The sequence below is a fragment of the Dermacentor andersoni genome, chromosome 5, assembly GCF_023375885.2.
Source record: "Dermacentor andersoni chromosome 5, qqDerAnde1_hic_scaffold, whole genome shotgun sequence".
Lineage (NCBI taxonomy): Eukaryota > Metazoa > Arthropoda > Arachnida > Ixodida > Ixodidae > Dermacentor > Dermacentor andersoni.
The window spans coordinates 150,557,708-150,582,140 of NC_092818.1; the positions used below are offsets into that span (position 1 = coordinate 150,557,708).

General features: G+C 44.9%; 1 long non-coding RNA gene across 1 annotated transcript in view; it reads left to right on the forward strand.

Moving 5' to 3' along the window:
• The window catches only part of LOC140218393 (uncharacterized), a 143,121-nt gene that overhangs the window by 92,776 nt on the left and 25,912 nt on the right, over nt 1-24,433 (forward strand). Inside the window, exon 2 of the long non-coding RNA XR_011894660.1 lies at nt 6,201-6,340. This is a non-coding gene — a long non-coding RNA (uncharacterized lncRNA). The remainder of the gene's footprint in view (nt 1-6,200; nt 6,341-24,433) is intronic.

Sequence of the window (24,433 nt, forward strand, 5' to 3'; positions counted from 1 at the left end):
AAACGATATCGCTGCTCAGAGGCGTGGCTCTTTAATAAATTAATTAACCCGATCTCGACGCGAGGGCGCTCACTATAGAGTCATGCTTTCACATATCACACCGAGAGGGTTCAATCAGAGCCTTTTAAAGCGAATCTTTCTGAGCAAACTCTCCCGGAATTAACTGACTTTGACTGCGGCTGTCTTGTCGAATAGACGCGTGCTTTCCGTCCCGTAGCACATGCGCGCGAAGCATAGTTCTTGCGAGAGCTTGAGCGTGCACCAGCTTCCAGCTCATGAAAGCAGGGATGATGCGCGAAATATAATGGCCAGACCGTATACCTCTGTCTTTCGCATCGTACTTATCGCAGCACGCGTTTGTGCACACCATTCTTGCCCTCGACAGACATCAGCTTTGTCCTCGTGCCGTGTCAAAGTGTGTATTCGCATGAACTGCTGTATGCATTTCGCCTTAGGTTGTGAGCGGTGTAGCACATAAACATCAGCAATGCATCAAGAATCAAGCAGCAAAGCAAAGAGAATTGGGATGTTTCATAGCACTTGGGTAACCGCTTCGCAATAGCTTAGCTTCACGCACCTTCAGAAAGTATAATGAACACGCATGTATATTATGGACACCAGACTGACTAGTACATTGCTGCGTGGTGGGAATTGCCTAAACGCCTAAACTTAGGAAAAAAGAAAGCAGATTCTACATAGCAAATGTGATTTTCAAGCGGTGACCTCAGTTCGCGGAAGATATTCATCGACGTTCTGTGCGCTAAAATGAGCTCACAGTCGTAGATAATGACTTCGGCGGCAGCTGGCTGATCGGTCGTTGCAGAAAACTGGAGGCGCCTGTACTAATTGCCTTTACGTTTACCATGATGGTGTCAAGATCGTCGCTAAGTGGCTTGTACGAAACTAGAGGAGAATCATTCACACTGGGCTGCACGCTACGCACCCGTGCGCATTAATTTTAATCATTGAACGCATATTCTATTGTCACGTTGAAAATGCGAGCAGATGAGACATCCTCATGGGCGATAAAGCGGTTTATGTTGATGAAGGGTAGCAGTGGTGTCATTGGGCGGAAGGAACTAGAAGAGGGCCGCAGGATAATAGTATTTGAACGACGAGTGTGCTTTCGCAAGGCAATATTCATGGCGTAGGCATTTGGACCCAGTAAAATTATTCTTCCGCCGTTTGCGCGCTGTTTTCAGCAGCTGTCTTTAGCCGCACTTTGATGCCTAGCCGGTTGGTCGTGGCGTCCGCCCTACCCCTCTCCGACGGCATCTTGCTAGAACGCCAAGCGATCTCAAAGCATGAATCTTGTGCCCTCGACTCCTTGCACATATCTAGGGACTGAATAATTAAGAAACGATATCAAGGGGTCCGTGCATGCTATCTTGTTTTGTGAACGGAAGCGCTTTTCGCAGAACGTACGATATGCGTCGAGTAAAGGTTTTTATTGTTCGCGTTTAATGTCCGTAGGTAGTTGCTGAACTATTTTTTTGTTCTTCGTTTGAGAGGCTTGTGTAAAGATAGGACAGTACGGCAATCGTTTTTTGACATGCTTAATAATACTGTTGTCAGGGCACTCATATATAAATTGCGAAGCGCCTCTGTGAGAACGTTTTATCTACGTCTTGTCTTTCTTCAGAGACAAAATATAAGCATGAGCCTCGAAGTGTTTTCAGAAGTGGGTACAGCCAGTCACTGCCTGTAGAGTGAAATATTATTCATTTATAAATGTCTCTATAGCACAAAATGCCCTTGGTTAAACCCCATTGCTTTCACTTCCTCCATTGCATACTCCGAAGGTGCGATTAATTCTTAAAATAAACAAAATGTTAACCTAGCAGAAGTAAGCCTATATTTAGTAGGACAAAAACGGATGCGCTCTTTTTTGAACGCAGCCATGTTATCGAGCGTCGTAGGTGCACTGACACAGTGACACAAACATTTAAATAGGAAAACTGTCAGCACCAAATGCTTATACACGGTGAGTTTGGTGCCGAATAGGAAAGATGCCTTTCATAGAAGAAACTCGGGCATTCTTGGTCACAACGCAAGCTGTAAATCCGAATCCGCTTGCGTTTTTTGAGTCGTTAGACGCACGAATAGAATACATAATTTGCCATATTTTGTAAGCATGAGAAGCTTCATTTCGAAGTTGTTGTGACGCGTGGTTTTGAATTGTCTCCATCATTTGTCCGGTTATTGCATCAGAAGGAGTCCAAACACTTTTACTCTATTGCTACTTGACCTTTTTCTTTCTTTGAAGGCAGATGATGACTAGTAATCTTCGGGACCCGAAAACACAAAGGTGGGTAACAATAGAGCATGACATGCCAGCCGACTTCCTCGCAATGTGGCCGGTCGGTGCATGGCACAATGCGCAGGCAGCGCCGAGGTTAAAGAAGTTTAGCGCAGCGTTGATGCCTAGTGAGTGCGGTGCCTGATAAGCATGTCGCCAGTACTTTCTGCAACAGTGCCCATGACCCGACTCGGCTTTTGTCCCGCGAGTACGCGAGACGGCATCGATTGAATGCAATAAGGGGATGATGCTGGTGCCGCCACTGAGGTGTGCCGGGAGCCCAGCGCCGGCGCTCACGCTGGTTGCCGCGACATCGTTTCCCTCGGGAACTGTACACGTGCCTTGGTTACTTTCGGCGGAGATTCACTTTGCACATTTTTCTGGTTTAGCTTCGCACGCAACGCCATGTCTATCGCCAGACAAAGCTGCGAGAAAAGCCGTTTCTATGTTTTTAATTAGCTCAATCAGCTTTACGAACCACGATTGCCTTCTTTCATTATGTGTCTTTCTTCTCTTCTCTCTGTTCTATTCTATTTGTCTCTACTGAATTGGCTTCCAATTTTCCCAGTTATCCGTAGAAACCCCGCTGATTAAGAAGTCATGTTAGCTTTAACCACGCACTGACGTGCCTGGCGGCTTTCCGAAAGAATCGGTGGTGGTGATAAACTTTATTGAAATGGGGAAGGGTAAAGGGGGACGTGGCTGAGGATTTGGGCTCAAGTAAGGCCCTGGTCAGATAAGAATCGGTGAGCTCCTTTTATGGAAGAATGTTTCGAGTCACCTTCGGAAGCGCTTCCCCATTGACTCTTTTTCGCTGGCGGCACCTAAAGCTTGGCAACAGGGTTCATCCTTCACCTCATTCCCCTCGCCATTTTCCCTTCATCTAAGCTCGACCCACGCGTATGATTGTGCTTGCTTCGCGTCTCTTTTATTTGATGTCGGTATGACGTGTGGTTCAAAAGATGAAGCAATGTCATTTACAAGAATGGGGTATGCATGAATTAGTGCAGCGGCCCAGCCACCCTTTGTTCTCGATGTGGAAATGCCAACGAGTCACGGCACACGAATACGTCTCCCATTGTGTGGACATCTTTCTTTTGGTACTATCACGTCACAATACACTGTGTGTCCTTGCAGTAACAAAGAGGACCCTTACCTCAGGTCGGAGATAATATTCACAGATGTCTGATTAGGAACCTTCTGTATAGAGTCTGTATTTACCTTGCGTGTAGAATGAGCTCTCTGGTGCTCGGCGCGTGGCGAACAACTTACGCTCAGTGCATTTGGTCATGCTTCAACTAGGACTTATCAAAATCTAAATGGATGTTAAACTACGCACACCAAAAAGGCGTGAGGGATACAGGTCATACAAGTGAACGGTGTTATCGATGTAGTTAAAGCAAAACCAACCCAAATTAGCGAATAGCTGAAGAATGATTATCTTAAATGTCGCGGCAAGCATGACGATCATGATGACAATTTATCGGTATCCCCTTTGAAACGGGACCGTAAGAAAGTCTCCTAACCTGCTTGATTTAATCAGGTATGCTCTACATGTTTTAATTCTGGCATTTTTGCACACATCTCCAAAAGCCATCTTACTTTTTCCTCAAAACTTCTTTATTAACCTTGTATCGTTACCTATGCCTGTAACGATCCGGTCGCATCAATTTCTTCCCTGCTTTTTTTCCACGAATACTGTAACCATCTCTTTCTTATCTCAAATGCTTACCGTGTGTTGTTTCTGTCCACTTTAAATCTGAAGCACTTGTCCACTGAATATTCCTGCAGGCGGCGGCTGCAGAAAGGGATGCATTGTAGAAGCAGGCGACATCATACTGCAATATGAGACACAGACACACAAAGAGAGAGAGATATATATACAGACAGACACGCATACACATGCATACGTGTTTGCGCAAACACATGCGCGCACACACACGCGCACGCGCGCGCACGTGCACACAAACTAAAATAAGGAACAACTAAAATACCGCATTTATATCCATAGCCGAAGCCTGTTATAGATTTAAATCTTCTACTCTCGGTTCAACTTAATCTATTTACCTTGCCTTTTACGCAACAACAAGAATAATAACGATAGTGACTACAATGGTGTTAAATACATTGTGTTAACAATATATTGGCTCAAAAGGTAAGTACGATTGTGGCAGGAGTAAACGAAAATGAGTGTAAGTAAAGTCAAGCCCTCGGCATACTGCAAGCTCTCAACGAGGCAAGGGGCCGCAAGATGATCGAGATGTTCGGCTTGCGAGATGCTCGTGTTTTTGCAAATGCGGCTTTTGCAAGTGCTCTAGCTTGCTCCAAACAATGTTTGAGCAGCTTCTACCGGGGATCGAAACATGCGTCACTCTCAATTTTAGTTTGTAGTAGCATACCTGATTTTGATAAGTCTGCAGAAATATTTTTTAACATATAGGCCTATGTAAATTTCTGTCAAAGTGTGATAATTCTGATTCGAATGAGCCATAATACAAAAAAAGAAAACGAAAGCGCAGCAATTAAGAGTGGCGAAAAAAGTAAAAATTATGAAAATTATGTAAATAAATGCAAGCTAATAGAATTCTCACAGATATTTCATTAAGCAAAACACTTTGGGCTGTAGCTGTTCATCGTTCTGGATGCTTCAATCTTTGTCCTCGTGTCATAGCTGTGTCGACATCTCGGACTGTGCATCCACCTAATTTGATGTTTGCCTTTCCACGCAGATTTTGGACAGTGTAGTCCATAAGCAAAATATTTAATGAAATGATGGTTCCAACCTGTGGGGAGCATAAACAAGCGTTGCATGACTTTACGCCTTGCATTGGATGAAAAGCAAGACAATTTTAGACACTGCAATGAGCTGTGTCACATTCAGTCAGCGCTTTACGAAAGTTTCGCTTCATTTATTCTAACATTCTAACACACACACACACACACACGCACACGCACACGCACACGCACACGCACACACACACACACACACACACACACACACACACACACACACACACACACACACACACACTATATATATATAATAGATATAGATATATATATATATATATATATATATTATATATATATATATATATATATATATATATATATATATATATATATATATATATAATAGATATAGATATGTTGTACTACTTGAAAGATTGTTGTGCAACATCTTTTCATTCGGCCTTGAATATTGTTGCTTAGGACAGACCTTTCGTATAGTCTGTTCGCGATTTGATCCTCTCATCAGATATTGCTCCATAACTATTCATGACTGCTGCCGTTTCAATGGGTTGCTTGACTTACCACTGCATATGATGGAATTCAGGCGAACTGGTATTCAAGAAGGATCAATAATGGTGCGATTCACCAGAAGGTCCAATGGGGCACGATGTGGTGGACACGTGTCGAGGTGGGCTATGAAAGAGAAATGGAGAGAGAAAAAAAAATGAGGCAAATGTAGGGAAGCTTCCCATCAATCGATTGTTGCCTGGATCGTGGAGCAAAGCAAACAGTAATGAATATTCAGACATCTTTGGATCTGGACGAAGCTGGAGCAAAATGAAATGGGTTAAATTCGACCGAGATGAACGAGTTCAGGACAGCGATAAAATGCGACAAACAGGAACAGAAAAAGGAACAAAAATAAAAGGAGAGAGACTGAAAGAAAAGCGTAATTACAGGAGCGTTTTGCCAAGGGAAGAGAAGAAAGAAAAGATAAACAGCTTGTGATGAATAATCTCGAAAGAAAGGAAAAAAAAGCATATGTGGTAATCCTACACTTTGCGCAATTTCATTTAGCGATACAGAATCACGTTCGCTGTATTGCATCATTTTCTTTTTATTTTCCTTTTTTTATTCTCTTTATCATGGGCGATCCTTCGACTCTCAGTGATGTGCTCTACGCACCCGTGCCTCAAGCTAAGACGAAAGACAGTTCTCGGAACCAAAGATCCTGGGGCCTTGTCCCACGAAATGCAGTAGTGGTGCACTAATGCGCTTCTTGGAGGCAACTGGGCTATGCAACTATACGTGAGTGAAAACTCAACTGCATATATGCGCAAACGGACTCCCTGTCTTTCTTCTTGTTGTTCTTTTCCCCGTTCTCATTTCTCATGTGCTGGGTACCGAACCGGGCGCATTCTCTCTCGCTCATCAGCAACTGCAGTAGGAAAGCCGAAAGCACTTGAAGTTTTCCATAAATATGGATTATTTATGAAATGCGTAACCATTTCTATGCCTGCCTAACTAAAAATTAGTCCGTCCGTCCCGTAAGGCGAGTGCAATGACTCATACTGACGTAAGAAAAAAAAATGCAATGGCTCATACCCAAATATGCGCACAGGCTACAAGCGCTAAGCAAAGTGAAAAAAAAATAGATTATGAGGTTTTACGTGTCAGAACCCCGCTCTGATTATGAGTCACGCCGTAGGGACCACTTTGCATTCTTTAACGTGCACCTAAATATAAGCAACTGTAGTGGTGGCTTTGCGACAGCATCGCTGGACATCCAGGTTGATAAGAACCAATCAGCGTTGATAATGGTCGGATCATGTTCGATAAGGGTGATAATGACACGGATGTTTTCGAAGTTCGCAGCCATCAAAATGCGGCCGCCATGGCCGGGATTTGATCCCGCGACCGCATGCTTATCAGCCCAACACCCTAACCACTAACGGCAAAGTGAAGCGACCAGTGACTGCATTCATTGAAATCGCCCATACAACGTACAGAACAGCATACGTTTCAATAAAGAACAACCTCAAAATAAGCATCCAAACCATCAATAAAACAATGCATGCTCCCCTCAGCAACTGCAGTAGTGGCTTTGCGACAGCATAGGTAGACATCCAGGTTGATAAGAACCAATCAGACGTAATAATGGTTGAGTCATGTTCGATAAGGCTGATAATGACCGATGAGTGTGTGTAAGGGCTTATGCAGGTCGAATCAAGTTTCATAACAATAATGATGAAACCCGACTGCGTGGAGATGAGCAAGTGGCACAGCAAGTGTGTGCTTACGCATACTTAGACAACTCCACGAGGAGTTTCTGCTTGAGCTATTGCACTGGAATCTAAAACACAAATGTCCATCAAACTACCAAAACCATTACTGCACTCAGCTTTACGATAAGGATCACTGCTAGATTTTAACCCGCCGCAATAGCTAGTGGCTATGGCGTTGCGTTTCTGAGCGAGTGGTCACGGATGCGATCCCAGCCTAGGCGCCCGCATTGCGATGGGGGCGGAATACAAAAATCATCGCGTACAGTGAATTTGTTAAGCAAATTATTCAGAAGTTCGCACGAATAACCAGATTGTGTTCTTGGGCCGTAAAACCGGAGTATTTCCTTAATTGAATGATTCTTGCTGCAAATGAATATACGGCAAAGCAGTGACAAGGAGTCTGAACATTTCGTACTGACGCCGATAAAGTAATGTTTATTGTAGCATATGTGGGGTTTATGCTAATTAACAAAAGTTTTACAAGCAATGCAAGAATAAAATCGTGAAACGAGACGCACGCGTTCCACTATTTAATAGGTGCACTGGCTGTACTTATGAAGCAGCCGTTTATTCTTTCTTTATTTATTCATTCATGTATATTTTACACAATCTTGTAGCCAATTTAGTGTTTGCGTTAATCTACTGCAGTAATTCTGAAAGAAATACTCCAAGGAGAACATTTAAGGTTCGAGCTAAAAATTTACAGAATTACAGTACGATATGTTATGGTTATCTCAACGCATACTTTTTCTTTGAGAAGATCTCCTAGGGGAAGTGCGAAATGAGGTAAAACAGGAAGGTTAGAAGTACACTGCGCCTAATAGGCTACGAGACAAGACTCAACAACCACGTAAATGCAAATGTTACTGATATGAGCAGGAATGCCTTCCCCAGTGTAGGGTGACAAACTGGAAGTCTCTCTTTTGGTTATTCTCCCCGCCTCTGACACCTCCTTTCTCTCTCTCTGGTTTCTCTCTCGATCTCTCTATGGTATGTGTAGGTCAACAATAGCTGCGCTAAGCCTCGCAAAACTTAACTATCTTGTGAGATTAACAAACGTAGGCGAACGTGTATGCAAGAGCGTGGTTTCGAACCATTACCTTTTGGTTGTTTCGACTCATGCTCACTCTAACGACAGTCTAACAAAGTTCTGCCAACTAACCTTGAATGCTCGAGCATGAGCCTTTTGACTCACATGTAAACCGTACGCAACTGAAAACGAGGAAGGAGAAGCTGCATTAAAGAAATCAGAGAGAATGAGGCGTGTCAAGTCTATGCTAAATCATTCTTTACAATATACCTGTTCGTCATCTTTCAGGGAGTCTACAATTACGCAAATAATTCACTATATTTATAGAATCGAAAGCAACGCTTTATAGCTCTGTATTGGTGCCTTGACAACACCTAATTAATTTAGCCTTGTTTCTTGGCATAGTGAGGTGGAGGAGAAACATTTAGTGTTGAATATGGCAGATGGTGCGTCCAAATGATAACGAGGCTTCTTTGAGTTCTGCATTACACATGCTTCCGAGGCTATGTGAGGCTCTCTTGCGAGACAGAACACTGCAGTCTGGTAAAGAGGGAGCATGCAAAAATGAACTGGGGCTGGAACGACGGTACATCAGGATGGCACATTGCTTTTTCACATATTTTGCATAAAGGTAGTGTCACCATACAATAAATATGTGTCCAATTGATGCTACTACATCGTAGCGCTGCACCCACCACAGTGGCTTAACGGGCTATGTTGTTGCACTGCTAATGACGAGTTCACGGGATCAAAGCCCGGCTGCGGCGGCCGCACTTAGTTGTGGGCGGAATGTAATAACGCCCGCGTCCCATACATGGGAAAGGGCACGTTAGAGATCCCCAGGTGGTCGAAATTATTCTGGAGTCCCCCATTACGTCGTTTTTTTTCATAATCAAATAGTGGTTTTAATTAAAACCCCAGAATTCATCCAGCCACAACCTAGCATTGATACGGGAATGTAGAAATAGATATTATGGGGTTTTACGTACCGAAACCACTTCCTGAATATGAGGCACGCCGTAATGGGAGACTCTGGAACGTCGGCCCATCTGGGATTCTTTAACGTGCACTTAAACCTAAGTACACGGGTATTTTCGCATTTCGCCCCCATCGAAATGCGGCCGCCGTGGCCGGGATTCGATGGGGGCGGGTGTTTGTGTTGGGCTCCTAAGCACATCGTGCTTAGGAGCCCAACTAAGTCACTAAGCAACCACGGCGGGTGGAATTTAGAAATCTATACGAACCTAAATCGAAGTCGTCAAAAAATATGTCCCCTTAAGCAATATTTATTGTTTCTAACTCAATTACTGCGACGGCAGCAACCTATCACATTGTACTCCGCTAATTTTCTCAAGAACTTGTTTTCGGCCGGCACAACAAGGCTTCGTCACATGCGATATTGCAACCAGTTTGCTTGGCTCACGGAACCATGCAAAAGTCGCCAGACACAAAGGTTACTAGGCAATTTAGTGGTTAGTGCATCCATCCAGATCCGATTTGTACGTGGTCACAGAAGCATAAGCATGAGTTCAATACCCAGGGGCGGAGTTCGGCGACGTCTTCTTTTCCTCCGCGCACACCATCGTTTTCGCCATCCAGTGGCGGTGAAGTTGTCGGTGATGAGGTAGCTTGAAGACCCGACGAGGACCACGGCTGAATAATGACGACAGCATAGCAGAAGGAACCGATGGGCCCACTCAGCGAATACAGTTTCCGAGCGCGAAACCGCTGTCGCAAGAACAGCAAATTGGGATGGTGTCCGTGTAGGGGCTTGTCCGCACGTGTCAAAGATTGCGCAGTGCAAAGCGGGGCGATCATTACGCGCCCATCATTAACGAGAACTGCCAGTGGGCGCTAGCGTGTGGAGGACGTTTCAGCCGATTCCAAAAGCAAATGAGAGAGGCGGACAGGCGGTGTAATGTTGGCGATTGGTTGTGAAATTTGGGGCTCCCAAGAGAATGAAGAGTGGTAACGTGTTATTACGGTGGAAGAAAGTAAAATTATTGCAGGCACACTTTACAAATCCTTTGCGCAGCTGCAACTACAGCTGCTCTTAGTGTAAATCATAAGTGCTTTGGGAACACCGGAACAATGTGATGACAAAAGAAAGCGTAAAAGGCGCAAGAACGTAAAACGAGAGGCGCTGCCGTGCAGACACTGGGCGCAGACAGGTAAAGTTTCAAAAGTAGATAACAAGCAGTAAAACACAGTTTTGACAGTGTCCTGGAGCTTCTGAGCTGCATTCTTGGCAAAGAAAATGTTGAAACTTTGTGATTTGATGGAGAGGTTGCAGTCCCTAGGCGTGCCTCGAGCAGTCCCTAGGCGTGCCTCGAATTATCAGCGGGCAATTGTGCGCATAGCAACGGAGTGCTGAACTGTTTGCTCTGGAATTTTTGTTTTTGGTGCAAGGGGATTATGGAGCCACTGTAGTTTTGATGAGGTCCGTGTGAACAAAAGTGAGTATCCGTGTGGTACACTGAGGAGCAGTTAGTTGGGTTTCAACTTAGCGAAACGCCCGACGGGAATATCTGTCGTAATGCGGTTTGCTTGGCTCGAACAAGATTTTAGAAGAATAGTTTTAAGTGGGCCTCATAATCAGAAAGTGGTTTTGGCACGTAAAACCCCATAATTTTCAAAAGTATATTTTTTCCTTGTTTGGGTTAATGCGAAAGGACTACTCTTCGCTGGTGCTGTGCTAGAAAAGTAAATCAAAAATGAATCAATAACTATGAAATAGAAGCGCTCTAAAAGCGATGTCGTTTAGACGTGCTCATATCAAAGCGTTGTGGATGTTTTGAAGATATACCTGCCTTGAGTCTATTGGAATCTTCCGGTTTTTGTATTTATTTATTCTAAATACAGTGCAAGTGGCAAGTGCTTTATGCAGGTGGGTCATTATCTTTCCAACGATATGTGTTTGATATGGTACGACAAACTATATTCCAAGTTTTATTGTCAAGACATTGTACATTCGCTTACAATTGCAGTTATGCTGTGTTGGCTGCCACATGCTGAATATACTGAAAAAAAAATAACTTCAAGGTAGAGTCCATATTGCCTTTCTTGGTCATATATATGAAGACGTGACAACTTGCGGGAAAAATTAAAGGTATCGCATACTTGGTTAGCATATTCTTTAGAATCATATTTATTATTGTGCTTATGACGGAAGCTTCTTTGCGGTATTAATACCTATAGCGGGCAGGTGCAATTTTGTTTTTTGTGATATTTCTTTACGATGATTGATCATTAGGGTATTTGCCCCATAAAATTGCCAGAAGAATTTGTTAGATATTTCCTTTGAAGCAGCGCAAATTGCAAGTATGTCATCCGCATCCGCAGGGGACACGCACGGCTTGTTTTACAATTTTTTTCAAGAAGTGACGCAAAAGATAAAGTCTGACTTTTTGTACGTACGTGTAACAGCTGTTCTCCGAAATTTGAGGATATGCGGCTCCAGAATTCAAAAGATATGCGCCAAAGTCAAATTAGCAGTAACCCGCACTCTCCGACAGGTTCAGGAAGTGGTTGTTAAGATGCCATGCTGCTCAAACGAGCACGAACTTGCGCTGACGGTTGTGCTACTCAGTAACTAGGCAAGCTAGAACTGCTCCTTCGAGGGTTGAAAGTGTTTCCAGAGCAAGTATCACCACTTCGACACTCAAGTTTTCTACCATGTAGCCACGCGGGTGCAGCAAGTATACTTGGGGAGAAAAACAATCGATACCATTAATTAGTGGCTTTTTGCCACCCATCTGAAAGTGATTACCAGGCTATAACGTAATGCTTTGACTTCTGAAAAAAGACTCAGCCACCACTCTTCCTACACAATAACTTGCACGAGCAAAATGTTGGTTTGGACTAGTCTACAGTCCTTCGCACGAGGTTTTAGCGCAGAATAAGACAATGGACAAAGTGCACAACCACAGGCATTAACATTATTTGTTATCGTTTCTAGGATATCTACGCTGCAGCCTTCTAGTGTGATCCAGTATATGCAAGTCAAATATTCGCTCATTGGAGAGCTTACAGGGCCAAGCATTGTGCACGTGTTTAGGACTTCCTCGCTGTACGCCAACAGCTGCAACAATCGTGCTCCCCAAAGGTCATACCATCCAACCATACGGTACTGTGAATTGTCTTAGGACGCATATCCATCATCTTTCCCGCGTCCCCCATCAGCATTTGGCGTTCTTGCCATCGCAGAGACCTCGTGCGACGTTTTCTGAAGTTATCATCACCCATACAGAGTGTCTTTCATTAGGATAAAAAATAAACAGCAAGGCCTTATTACTCTTGTGGTGTCTCCAACAGCCTCAAGTGCGCCTATGTGTTCCGGGTGTGAAGAAGGCCAATCACCTCAAGATAACTGAAAGAGATGACCCTATAATAATTTTTGAGACATATGGGGACACAATACACATCTATACTTATGGTTCGGTCTCATCTACCAGCTCTTGAGGTGCCGTTTGAACTCCGGATACGAAGACCACAATGAAATTCAAACTGTCACGCATGACAACATCAATGGCAGTAGAGATTGCTGCCCTGCGTGCTGCTGTCAAATACCTGCTGCAAGAGATGCCTCAAAAATGGGTCATCGTTTGTGATTCTGAGGCAGCACTTCAGAGAGAGAGAGAAAAAGGCAAAGGAAAGACAGGGAGGTTAACCCGAGATTATCTCCGGTTGGCTACCCTGTACTGGGGGAGGGGCAAGCGGATGCAATAGGTGAGAGAGGGAAGGAAATAAAAAAGAAAAAAACCTAAACACACACACGCGCGTACACACAAACTGTTTCTGTGGGCACTGTCACGCAGCCCGCAAATCCGTTCCTAGTCTTACGCAGTGTCACCGTAGAGTCCTACGTCACACAATGTACAGTTACAATTTGTCAGAAAGTCCCGTATCTTTCACGTATCGCAGCAGCGCCTTCATAGCAGATCGCGCTGATGTTCGCGTAGGCCATTTTCCAAGGATCTTGTTTTCTCACATTGGGCGCTTATCCAGTTTGTCTAGGGTGGCTGAGAAGACCGTTCTTTGTGGGTTAGGTTAGCACTGACAAAGAAGATGCTCAATTGTTTCATTGCACCCACAGAAGTCACAAAGTGGGCTGTTGGCCATTCCGATAAGGAAAGAGTAGGTATTTGAAAATGCTACTACAAGCCATCGACGGACTAGAAGGGTGCAGTCACCTCGTGGAAGGTCGGGCAGAATACGGAGCTGTAAATTAGGGTCCAGGGTATGGAGGCGTGCACTTGTGAAATTGGATGAATTCCATTGGGCTAATGTCAGGTCAGACGCAAGTACGGAAAGTTTTTTCGCTGTGTCGGCTCTGGAAAGAGGAATGGCAACACAGTTGACGCCGTCATGGGCAGATCGGGCAGCAGCGTCTGCTCGATCATTGCCATGTATGCCACAGTGATTAGGCGACCACTCATATATTATATCGTGTCCTTTGTCAACTAGTCGATGATGGAATTCTCTGATCTCTGCGACGAGCTGCTCATGTGATCCATTGTGCAGTGCTGAGAGTACACTCTGTAGGGCTGCCTTGGAACCACAGAAGACTGACCATGCGTGGGGTGGTTCCTCTTGAATGAAATGAAGAGCCGCACGCAGGGCTACTAGTTCAGCAGCTGTCGTTGATGATACATGTGACGCTTTTAGCACTTAAGAGTTCGGAGCTCAGAGTTCAGCACTTCAGAGTCTGCATTTTGTCCTATATGATAGGACTCTTGAGCAGCTGACATGAGATAAGAGAAGACCACCATCAAGCTGTTGCTAAAGGGCATGAAATTATATTCCAGTGGCTACCTGGACATACCGACATTGCTGGTAATGACCTCGCCGACAAAGCCGCCTGGTCTGCCCATCTGGAAGCCCGACCAGTTCCAATCCCCTTATCAAGAACCGACGCAGCAAGAAAGCTTCATATCGTGACTAAACTATGACACACAAATACCGCTCTTCTCCAAACCTCCTGAAGTGTCATCTTCACAGGCTTGATCTATTTTTAAAGCTACAAGTGCCATCAAAAGTTTCCCTCTCTGAGGTGACAGTATTGTGTCGGCTCTGGCTCGGGGTGGCGTTTACGAAGGCCTACTCGTTCCACATTGGAAGAGGGATACGTCCATATGTGGCTCTTGTGGAATTGTAGAAATGATTGAGCATATACTGCGTCTCTGTCCTCAGTACGACGTCGAGCGTGAAGATCTCCAGGCAGCACTGAACCACCTGGACTTTAGGCCATCTTCAGAAATAAAGATCCTTGCACCATGGCCGTACGCGTCGGTGCCACCGAAAGCCACGAAAGCGTTGTTGAAGTAGCTCAAGTGGACAGGTCTTAAAAACCATGTTAGGACTCGGTGCGCACCTTCAAATGTGCACGAAACTGTGCTCTCTCTATCTCATCTCTCTCTCTCTTTTCGTCCCTGTACCCCTTCCCCCATTGCAGGGTAGCAAACCGGACGTGCGTCTGGTTAACCTTCCTGCCTTTCCTCTCGTCTATTTCTCTCTCTCTCGTTCTGTGCGTAGGTGTCTGTCTCGTTCGGCGCTAGAAATTCATGTTCTTGGATTAATTGAACATTTGTTCAACTCTACCACTCAGTTTCATTGATGGACGCAGCAAAAAAGCCTTATAGCTACAAGGTGGTCGATCTTGAATATTTTTACATCCTTTCTAAAAGTCGCAAAAACGAATTACCATACTGCCGATCTTGATTATCTAAATGAGATTTGTAAGTTTTACAACATTAGCTCGTCAAATAAATGTACTACCTGATGTGGGAGTTCATTAAAAAGATAGAACCCACATGTCAATCGCAGTGTGGTTCTGCTGGTACCGAAGCAGATGATAATTGCATCGTTTCTATGAGCACTTTATATGAAGAGTCGCGTTCAATATACTCTTCAATTTTGCGGCCACATGTGTTCCGTGAGTTTGCGGTATATGGCAGCGCAATTTTAAGAATTCCTCCAGTCTTATCGTCTAGACTTATACGTCGTCTTCTCTTGTGTCATTCCCTCCAAGCTGAATCCGCACCAACTAGGCCAACATGCCTTACCCAAGGGGGAGGGGGGGTCCGCCCCCTCCCCTCCCCGCTCACGCCACCACTTCTCACACATTGCTAAAGCGCCGCCAAATCAATGTTGAGATTTGACAGCTATTCGGCGGTCAACATTTTGCTGCCTTTTTCACTCCTTTTGGATGGCAGTAGTTATCGGCGTCTACTGGGATGTGAAGACCACTTTCCTCATCAATTCGGTGCCCACGCGATTAACTCCAGATACATTCAGTTGTCACCGGCTATTCAACGGTCACGCGTGTAACAGTTGCTTCGTTAGTTTAGACTGATCCAGAGACCAGGAAAGTGATTCAGTTTGTGGTCAACTGGTCTGCATGAACGTGGAACGAGTTGCGGCCAGAGAAAATGCCAACTGCGTTAAGATTTTCTTTTTGTTTAATTATTTCCTCGAGTGATGGCTATACATATACCCGTGATATGCGGTAGATAAGGTGGAAAATAAAATAATGCGAGACAGCGTTCATCATCAAACCCTGCAATAAGCCTTAAAGTCATAGGCAATATGACTGTCACCCGTTAACTCGTCTGGTTTTTCCCTAATTGTACAGCTCTTTTCGTGCAAAATTGCCAACTGGAAACAAGAGTCGCAAGGATTTGAGAAATTAAGCGACCTTCCAAGGGAGAGAGCGAAGGCAACAGCCAAACCGGAAAGAAAAGCGAAAATTAACAGATTTACCCGTTGTTTATGAAAATATGTATGGATCGCCATCTTTTTATTTAATAAGAAAGCAGAGAAAATGCCAGCGGAAGTGTAGGACAATTCCTTGTGTTTTGAATGACGCTTCTACAGTTATCATTCGAGCCGCCTAGCGTAGCCACTTCTCTGCTGTGCTTATGTAGGTGTGTTTCTAACCTTTGGCGGTGGGCGCAGTACGTGTAGAATCGCAGCTTCCTGCGCCATACGCGGTTGTACGCGACTGGCGGCCACGCATCGTTACGTAACTTCCCAAATAAGAATACGCGTCGGTTGTGGCACCTAACTTGTTAGAGCAGTAAACGATGAATCCAAAAAAACTGTGATTGTTACGCAAGTACATATTTCTGCACAATTCTTCCAGAGAAAATAAAAGAAAAACGCTGTTATAGTCGGATACAAGTTAAGTCTGCAATGAAGCCCCGCCCACGCCCTCATAACCGCCAGCCACTGTTCCTCCGCGAGGCTGCAAGTAATTCGTACTTCAAATTTTTCTGTTACCCGAATAAGGCGGTAACTTCAAAAATAAAATGATCAGCGCGTAATTTTATACCTTTTCTCTTGCCTGTTATAGTGGGATGGCGAATGCCTAATTTCTTATTCAACTGACATAACATGCTTGCTTCGCTACAACTATTTGTTGTGAAGTTTCACTTCAGTTCAGGACAGTGAAGTTTCATGAGTAAAACAGGTTGAGCAGTGAAATGAATGGTACTGCAGACTTTTTGATGAGCGAAATGCTCAGACTTTATACATTTTGTCCATGTCTGTTGCACACCTGATTGCTTCCGCCGATGAAAAGACTCTTCAAGAACAGCAGACGCGCCGGAGGTATCAAGTACGACCCATTTTAAAAAGGCCGCACGAGGATGATTTTGTTTTCCTCTGTGATTGGCTGGCGGATTAACACATCTCCGGGCTGTCTGTGGGCCTTTGTTGCCAACTGCTGTTTTTTTTAAGTTCTATTCTACTAAAACAATCTTTGTTTTACGCTTTCGCTTCTTTACTTGTTCTTGGCAGTGTTCTTCCTGTGCTTCTTTTCTGCGCCAGTCCATTTGACGCGGTTCTTTGCTTGCCAAGTAAAGAAGAGGTGTATCGCACAGGCGCACCTGTAAAATACACCTTATTTCATTTCTCTTTTGTGAGTTTACGCATTTTTATGGCGAATGGCGGGCGTTATTCACATTTGTACTAGTAAAGGTACCCCCCATCATTTGCATAGAAAAGTTGCCTTGGGCTGCCCCCCCCCCCCCCCCCCCCCGAAAACAAAATTCTGGGTTTGTGCCGTAATGTCGCATACAAAGTTTGAAGCTTGCAAACAACTGTTAGCTTTTTAAACACGGCTTTATTCCGACTCCTATACTAAAGGCCTGGATTTCAGTGGCGGCAGGTTTTTAACGATGCATTGTTACGACATTAGAGCATCGCCTGAGGCATCAAGGTACGATTGCAGCTCAAGCTTAATGCGCGGAGGCAGGCTGCTCACCAGGCTCTGTAATGGCAAGAGTTTATTTCGTAAACCAAGCAGACAGCTTTCAAGGACAAGTGAAAAGAAAGAAGAAAAAAAGCTAGAGGAAGGATGAAAATGTTTGAGGACGTAAATGTGCCGCATGGGGCTTTGATCCACCAAAAGGTCCATTCCACGCTTTGTCTATCGTTTTGTCGCTGCTTGCCTAAGCATCACCCGAGGCAAAGTGGACCGCGGGCAGTCTCATTCTTCCGTGGAGGAATGCTTTTTTTTCTTTCCTTTTTTTTCTTGTCATGGTTTCACATTTGCTGACCTCGGTTGGCTCCACACAACACCAGTGCTAGAGGAGAAAATTGGTCACGTACCCTTTTCGACTGCACCTAGAGAAATTACAGAAGGCTATAGGCTACCGACTCTCCTCCCATCTCCTTTTCCGTCCGCCTTATACGGTCCGTGCATCAAACCCGTTAACATGACTGTCTCATTTTGGTGGCCATGGTGGTGCCACAAAAACTCCACGTGTTCGTAGGCCGGTGTCCTGAGGCGCATATTTGCTTCTGATACCCGAAAGGAACAGAATTTTTTTGGAGAGAAAATGCGGAAGCACAGAAGCATATGAATATTGGCTTCGCAAACGCATTTCATTGTGCATATGTTTTTTCAAAACAAGGTATAATGCTCGACTTTAATTTTTGCAGCAATTAATACCTGAAGGACCACACTGTTTTGTTGGAGTAAAAGGGGAGTATTCATGCGCTTCACATCGCTTGTACAGTTTCCTTTATCGCCCCTCTTACAAAAGCGCAAGCTGATAGCAATCACGGCTGCGGACGTATGTACAGCGTTGTCTCTATCTATGCAGATGACACGTTCCTTTAGCCTTACGCCATCTTCGCTCTGGTTGCATAACATCACCTCCCTCCTTAGAAACTAAAATGCACTGCTGGTGTCAAAACTAGCAGCAAATAACGGCAAATCTATCCAGAATTTTCACGTATTGCGGTGCTTTCTGCTGTGAGAAGCGGAGGATGCTTAACAAAGCGTAAACATTTATATGGTTACCTAACGAGAATACTGTTCGTGCTTCCGTCCGTCCTTCCTTCGCGTAAGGCGGTCGCTTTCAAGATAGAGCCAGCCAGTCGCGGAAGAAGACGACGACAAACGTGGCGGACAGCATGGGAACGCTGGCATGATCAGCGCCATCGGAACCAGCAGTGGAAAAAGGCGACGATGAACGCGCGAGTAGTGGCACAAGCGCGTCGCGTCTGAGTGACCAAGTGATGTGTGCAATCAGGCACGCACTACGCACACCTTTATCAGTTAGACAGAGCTGTGGAGCAGCCGTAGCTTCGGTTCGAAACGTTATCAGCGCACCTGGTGCCATCGCCTGAAAGCCTGAAGCAGTTTGCTTGCCTTATCAGTTCACATTGAGCTGCTTTCCGCAGCAGTTCGTGTCACCGCAGCGCTGTGGCGTTTACCGCAACGACTCCACGACTACCGCAGCCGCTGAGCGGTGCCAGGGTTACCAGCAGTGTTGAGTGTGAACCCTGGACACAAATGTCGTTACTGCGATATGCTCCCGCATCACTCAGATAACTCTCTGAGGAGATTCTACATAAGTTTTCCTACCACTTTTGCTGAGTGACGACTTTATTTAGCCATGAACACCTGAGCCTTTCTTGGGCTTGATAGGAGATGCGCCAAGAGTACACGGGATGGTTGAACTGGAAGTCGGAACCCTGGACACGTCACAACGCTTTTTTAACCCTGAAAACAAAGGTTAACGCTGTGAACGGTTTTTATTTTTCAAGATGCGCAGTCATTTCTCAAGATTTCCGGGAAACAAGACCGATTTTCGGCAGCAGTGGCAGCGTATCAGCACAGCCAGCACTGTCTAATTCGCACACTCTGCGTTTTTGCTGTTGATTGCGCATCGGCTGGGAATCACGGTTGTGTGATAGCTCCTTCCACCGCCAGACTGCCAGGAAGCTGAGACGATCGCCTGGAAAGTACATCGGCGCATGCGGACTGGAGAGCGACATCAGCGTGCTTGGGACCATCACACTATAAGAAGGGACACAAGAACGTGTTACGTGTAGTATAAGTCAATGTAAATGAAAAATTACGTCTGATGCACCAGAAATGGGGGAAGAGCCGATCCCATGTATATACGAGTATGCCGACGGTAACCATAAGGGGTAAATAACTATGCACGAAGCGGGACTTTTTGGTGAAGTTTTCTTTTGGGAGCGACATTCGTTTATGGAGACTGTCATAGTTTTTCATTCTTTTATTTCTCTCACATGCTCCCCTCTTTCTAACCCCGTTTTCTCCAATCCCCGCGCATTATAACAAATCGGACACTTTCTTCTGCTTAATCTCCGTTCCTTTCCCCCTTTCTCTCTATCTTCCATGTAGGTAAAGCTTCGATGCTTTTGTTACACGTACTTGAGGAATAAGCATGGTTAGTAACGACTGAAAACAGCGCTTACGGTTTAAAAACCGCATTAAGAAAGTTACGTATTTTATTCTGAATCTTAATCTCATAGACAGGTCAAAGTGCCCTCTTTGCATGAGTAGCATGTTTCGAGTAGGCTGTCAGGCGCACAGCCAGGCTAACCCCTCCAGAATATCATTAAAGCTTGGCTCTCTCTCTCTCTCTCTCTCTCTCTCTCTCTCTCTGCGCCATGTGACACCATGCCACTTGCTTTTATGGACGCTTCGAGATTTTGTGCATAGCTACACGATATACGTCATCCATCCTAATTATCGGCTGCGTGTCCTAAGTCTAACCTATGATGCAATGTATTTCCATTTTAGCAATTACATGACTGTCAATTGCTTTGTTACATGCATATTGTTTGCTTTACAATCGCCTCCTCTATTCTTTTTTTTCAATGCCAGCCAGATCAAACGCGGCCAATCCGACCGTTCACCACCTTCTCCTATCGTCCTTTCCTACTCTCCCCCGTCGGCTAGCGCTCGCGCCTGCTTTACGGTCATGGGGGAGAGGAGCATCTCGGTGGCGCCTCACGACGAAAGTCGGAGGAAGAATGACAGAGGCGCGATAACCTGAGAAGCGATTCGCCAAGGATCCAGCCGCCTACTACACGGATGCGAGTGCAACCACTCGCCGGGACTTCTACGCGATCGCCGCAACCAACAGTCACCACGATAACCACTATGGTTAAGCCTAGCTCGGTATACACAGCAGAGGCAGCGGCAATAGAGCTGGCGATACGAGACGCTGACTTCAAGGGTCAGTCGGCTCACGCGCTTGCAGACTCGCGGGCAGCGTGTCGACTCTTCATGCTAGGAATGCTACCGCGCAGCGCCCAAAGAATGCTCGGCTCACGACTGGACCCGGCCCATGGCATTACGTGGTGCCCCGCGCACAACGCACTCGACGGGAACGAAAGGGCAGACCGCATAGCTCGAGGAAGCAACGACCGAGCAGCGGCCAGAACCCTAGAGGAACCACTGTCCGCAGTGCGCGACATATTAGAGAATCAGAGGAGGGAGAGACGGACCTACGGCCCTCCGCACTCCACACTAAATAGAAGACAAGCCCAAGGCTGGCGTCGCATACAAACCAATTCATACCCACCCCTAAACCACTTACACAAGAAGCACCCGACATATTACACACACACACCTGCCCGTGGTGCGGCGCAAAACCCACGCTGGCCCACAAAACGGAGGAATGTACGGTTCGGCCAAGCTTTTCTTTTCAGCTTTTCTAAGCGTGACGGACTTCGTACGGCGGTGGGAGGCACTGCTCGCAAGCGAGGATCAGGGGAGCCTATTGGCCCTCCTGGACCAAGCTCAGGGAGCCGCAAGAGCCAGTGGAGACCCGGATTGAGGGCCCCACCGAGGCCTGCCATAACTCCGATTAACTGATCAATGAAGTTTTTGTTCTCTCTCCCTCTGAGAGACGCAGGGACGAAGCGTCTACCGCTTTTCCGCCCGAACGGCAGCGGCGCGCGCTCAGACACACGCGTGACGGAAGCAGTCGTACCATCTGAGTAACGTCGCATCGCGGCATCTCACTAAACTAAGAAGCACCAACAGCTCCCATTGGGGAGCGAGCGCTTGTACTGGCATTCAAAACATAGAGGAGGCCATGGCTTTACCTAAAGCTTTGACGTCAGACGCAATGCAACTTTAACCGGGCATATATACGGACGCAGGGTGCCTATTTTGCATGACAAAATTCGCAGTGTATTTGAGAAGGTGAGAGAGAAAAGAATGACAAATTTCGGCTTTTGCACGGAGTTAACGTGTTTGGGGGCAGAATGGCGGATTTGATGTTGAGAGGCTGCGGGAGACAGGGCTGACGGTGTGACGTTAGTAGCGTCAACTCCTGATTGCGGTTTGTCCGCTTCTTCTGGTACGATTAGCTCTACCACCACGGTAAGAGCAATGCATTAACGTGGCCACATTAGCTGGTGTTGGGTTAATTAGCCACTCGTCAAGTGAGCAGGAACGTTTGGTAGAGTCGTAAAGACAGATTGTAGTGTGTGTAGACTGCTCGGGCAATCCAAGAGTGTGTTGGGTGCATAGGGGTGTTCGTAAAATTGTGCGCATTTAAGGGAGTCGTCTTTGCCAGATATACAGGGTTTTTTTTACCATAATTTTTTTTATATATAAGAAGACTGTGAGCGTATTGGACCGGGTGTTCTTGGCGATAATGTTTTTAACGAAGCATACATACTTTGTCGTTAATTGTGTTCATATCAGAAGGCGAATTAACGATAAATTGTTAATAAACTTTTTATTTTCATCTTGGGCGCAGTTGTTTCAAAAGGAAATTTGGAGGCATTGACGTTTTAATGTGATCTAATTTATTTCAAGCCTTGAAAATTGCACCTAGCTCAAGAAATTCATCAAAGCAGACGATATTGTGTGAAGAGCTAGGAGCAGCATCCATGGGCACAAGCTTCATATGCTTTCTGCAGTACTTGCTGATGTCATGCACGAGATTGATAAGGCAATACGGCTACCATGAGCTCTGACGTAATACATTCTTTGTAGCAGGTGCTGCATTTAGATATAAATGTTTCAGTTGCAATATTTTCATTTTCATTTAATTTATTGAAGCCTTAAAGGCCCGGAAGCATTACATAAGGCGGGGGCAAACAATGTGTGAGGAACTCTTCATCACGCAAAGGAGGGAATAGGGGAAGAAAACATAGACGAAGAATAGAAAAGGAAACAATGCTCAGGAGGGAACCGAGAAAGCGGCACTATTATCAAAATCACTAAAAAACTACTAAACACAACAACATAGACACCACATAAATACTACTAAATACATACTATGTATGAAAATGACTCACTAACAATTAATTACATAAAAGCGAGTCAAGTAGCAAATGCATTTTTAACAAAACATTCTAGACGAAGGGGATTGTTAGTTTCTCACGGAAATTCGTGTGGTCAGCGGAAGAAACAATAAAGTCGGGAAGAGTGTTCCAGAGCGCTATTGCATTGGGAAAAAAAGAATCCTTCATCGAAGACGTGCGGCACTGAATGTGCGTAATTGGAGCTGTGGTTGAGGCAGGAAGAGATTCTAGGCGGGGGTTGTAGTCGAGGGTGTCTATATTTACTCTCTATATTACACTATTTACATCACTATATTACATCACTCTCTTATTACTCTCTATATTAACTTAATTGGAATAATAATAGTTGATGTAGCCGGCATATCACTGTCAAACGTCAAACTTATGCAGGTGTTCAAAGCGCCAATCTTTACTTGCACAATCTACCGAAAGGTGCAGATCTTTAGTGACTATACAATAGAGGTTTTAGCCAAACTCCAAGACGAAAAAAAACGCAGTACTTCTTAACAGTGGATGAAAAATAAATGGCACGATATCAGGAGAAAAAAAAACTTGGTAAATTGTTTTTGGTGGCCGAACTGGACGGACATGTTTTCACAAACAGTCAGCGAGCTTACTACATCGCAGAAGTTCGAAATTTTCGGCCACTTTCACTCTCTGAAAATTCAACTAAAGTTTCCGGCGAATGAGTATTTTTCCAGTGCGAGACCAGAGGAAAACGGGCAGCAAAAAAAAAAAATGAATGAGAAAAAATCGAGGTAAGCATCTTAGACCTTGCTCGCCTTCTTTTCAACTAGATCATTGAAGTGCAGGATTGCATCAGAGGCAGAGATAGCGAGAGAAAAGAGGCAGTCCGCTGAAAGAAAAAAATGTGTGCTACCAACGCCTGTTTTTCAAGGCGAAGATATCTTAAAGCCGACTCCATGGGTCCATCTTCATCTTCCGTCTTCTTTTTTTTTATTGTGTGTAGACGCAGACTGGAGAATTGTGCTTTAAGATGAAAGACGAGAGAAGGGTAGAGAAGGTGAAGGCAAGATCAAAACGGAATGGAATCATGCTCTATACATATTAGCTTGGTTCTATGATAAATTGAAAAACCGTGCGCCGCTGTTGAAAGCGTGGTTTTCAATAGTTTTCTTTGAGTTGACGTCTCAGGCATTGCATAGCAACGTCATTTAATGTTGCTTGTGTTGTTCTCATTGTCTAATTCTCTTGTCTTGTGTTCTAATTTTGTTTATCTTTCGCTCGTGTCTTATTGAGAAAACAAAAGGAAAAGATAGTAACGCGAGATGTAATGGAAGACAAAAGCACTCATTGTCAAAGCTGACAATTCCGTCGAATTATTATTTAAAGCCTGAAAACCTTTCTTACATTGCATTCACAAAATATTTGTGAATTAATTAGGGTAAGAAGTAGCTACTATACAAGTAACTAGTTTGTCCATTGCCTTTTGTTTGTCTCAGTATGTAATTAACTGCGCACAAAAAATTGTTC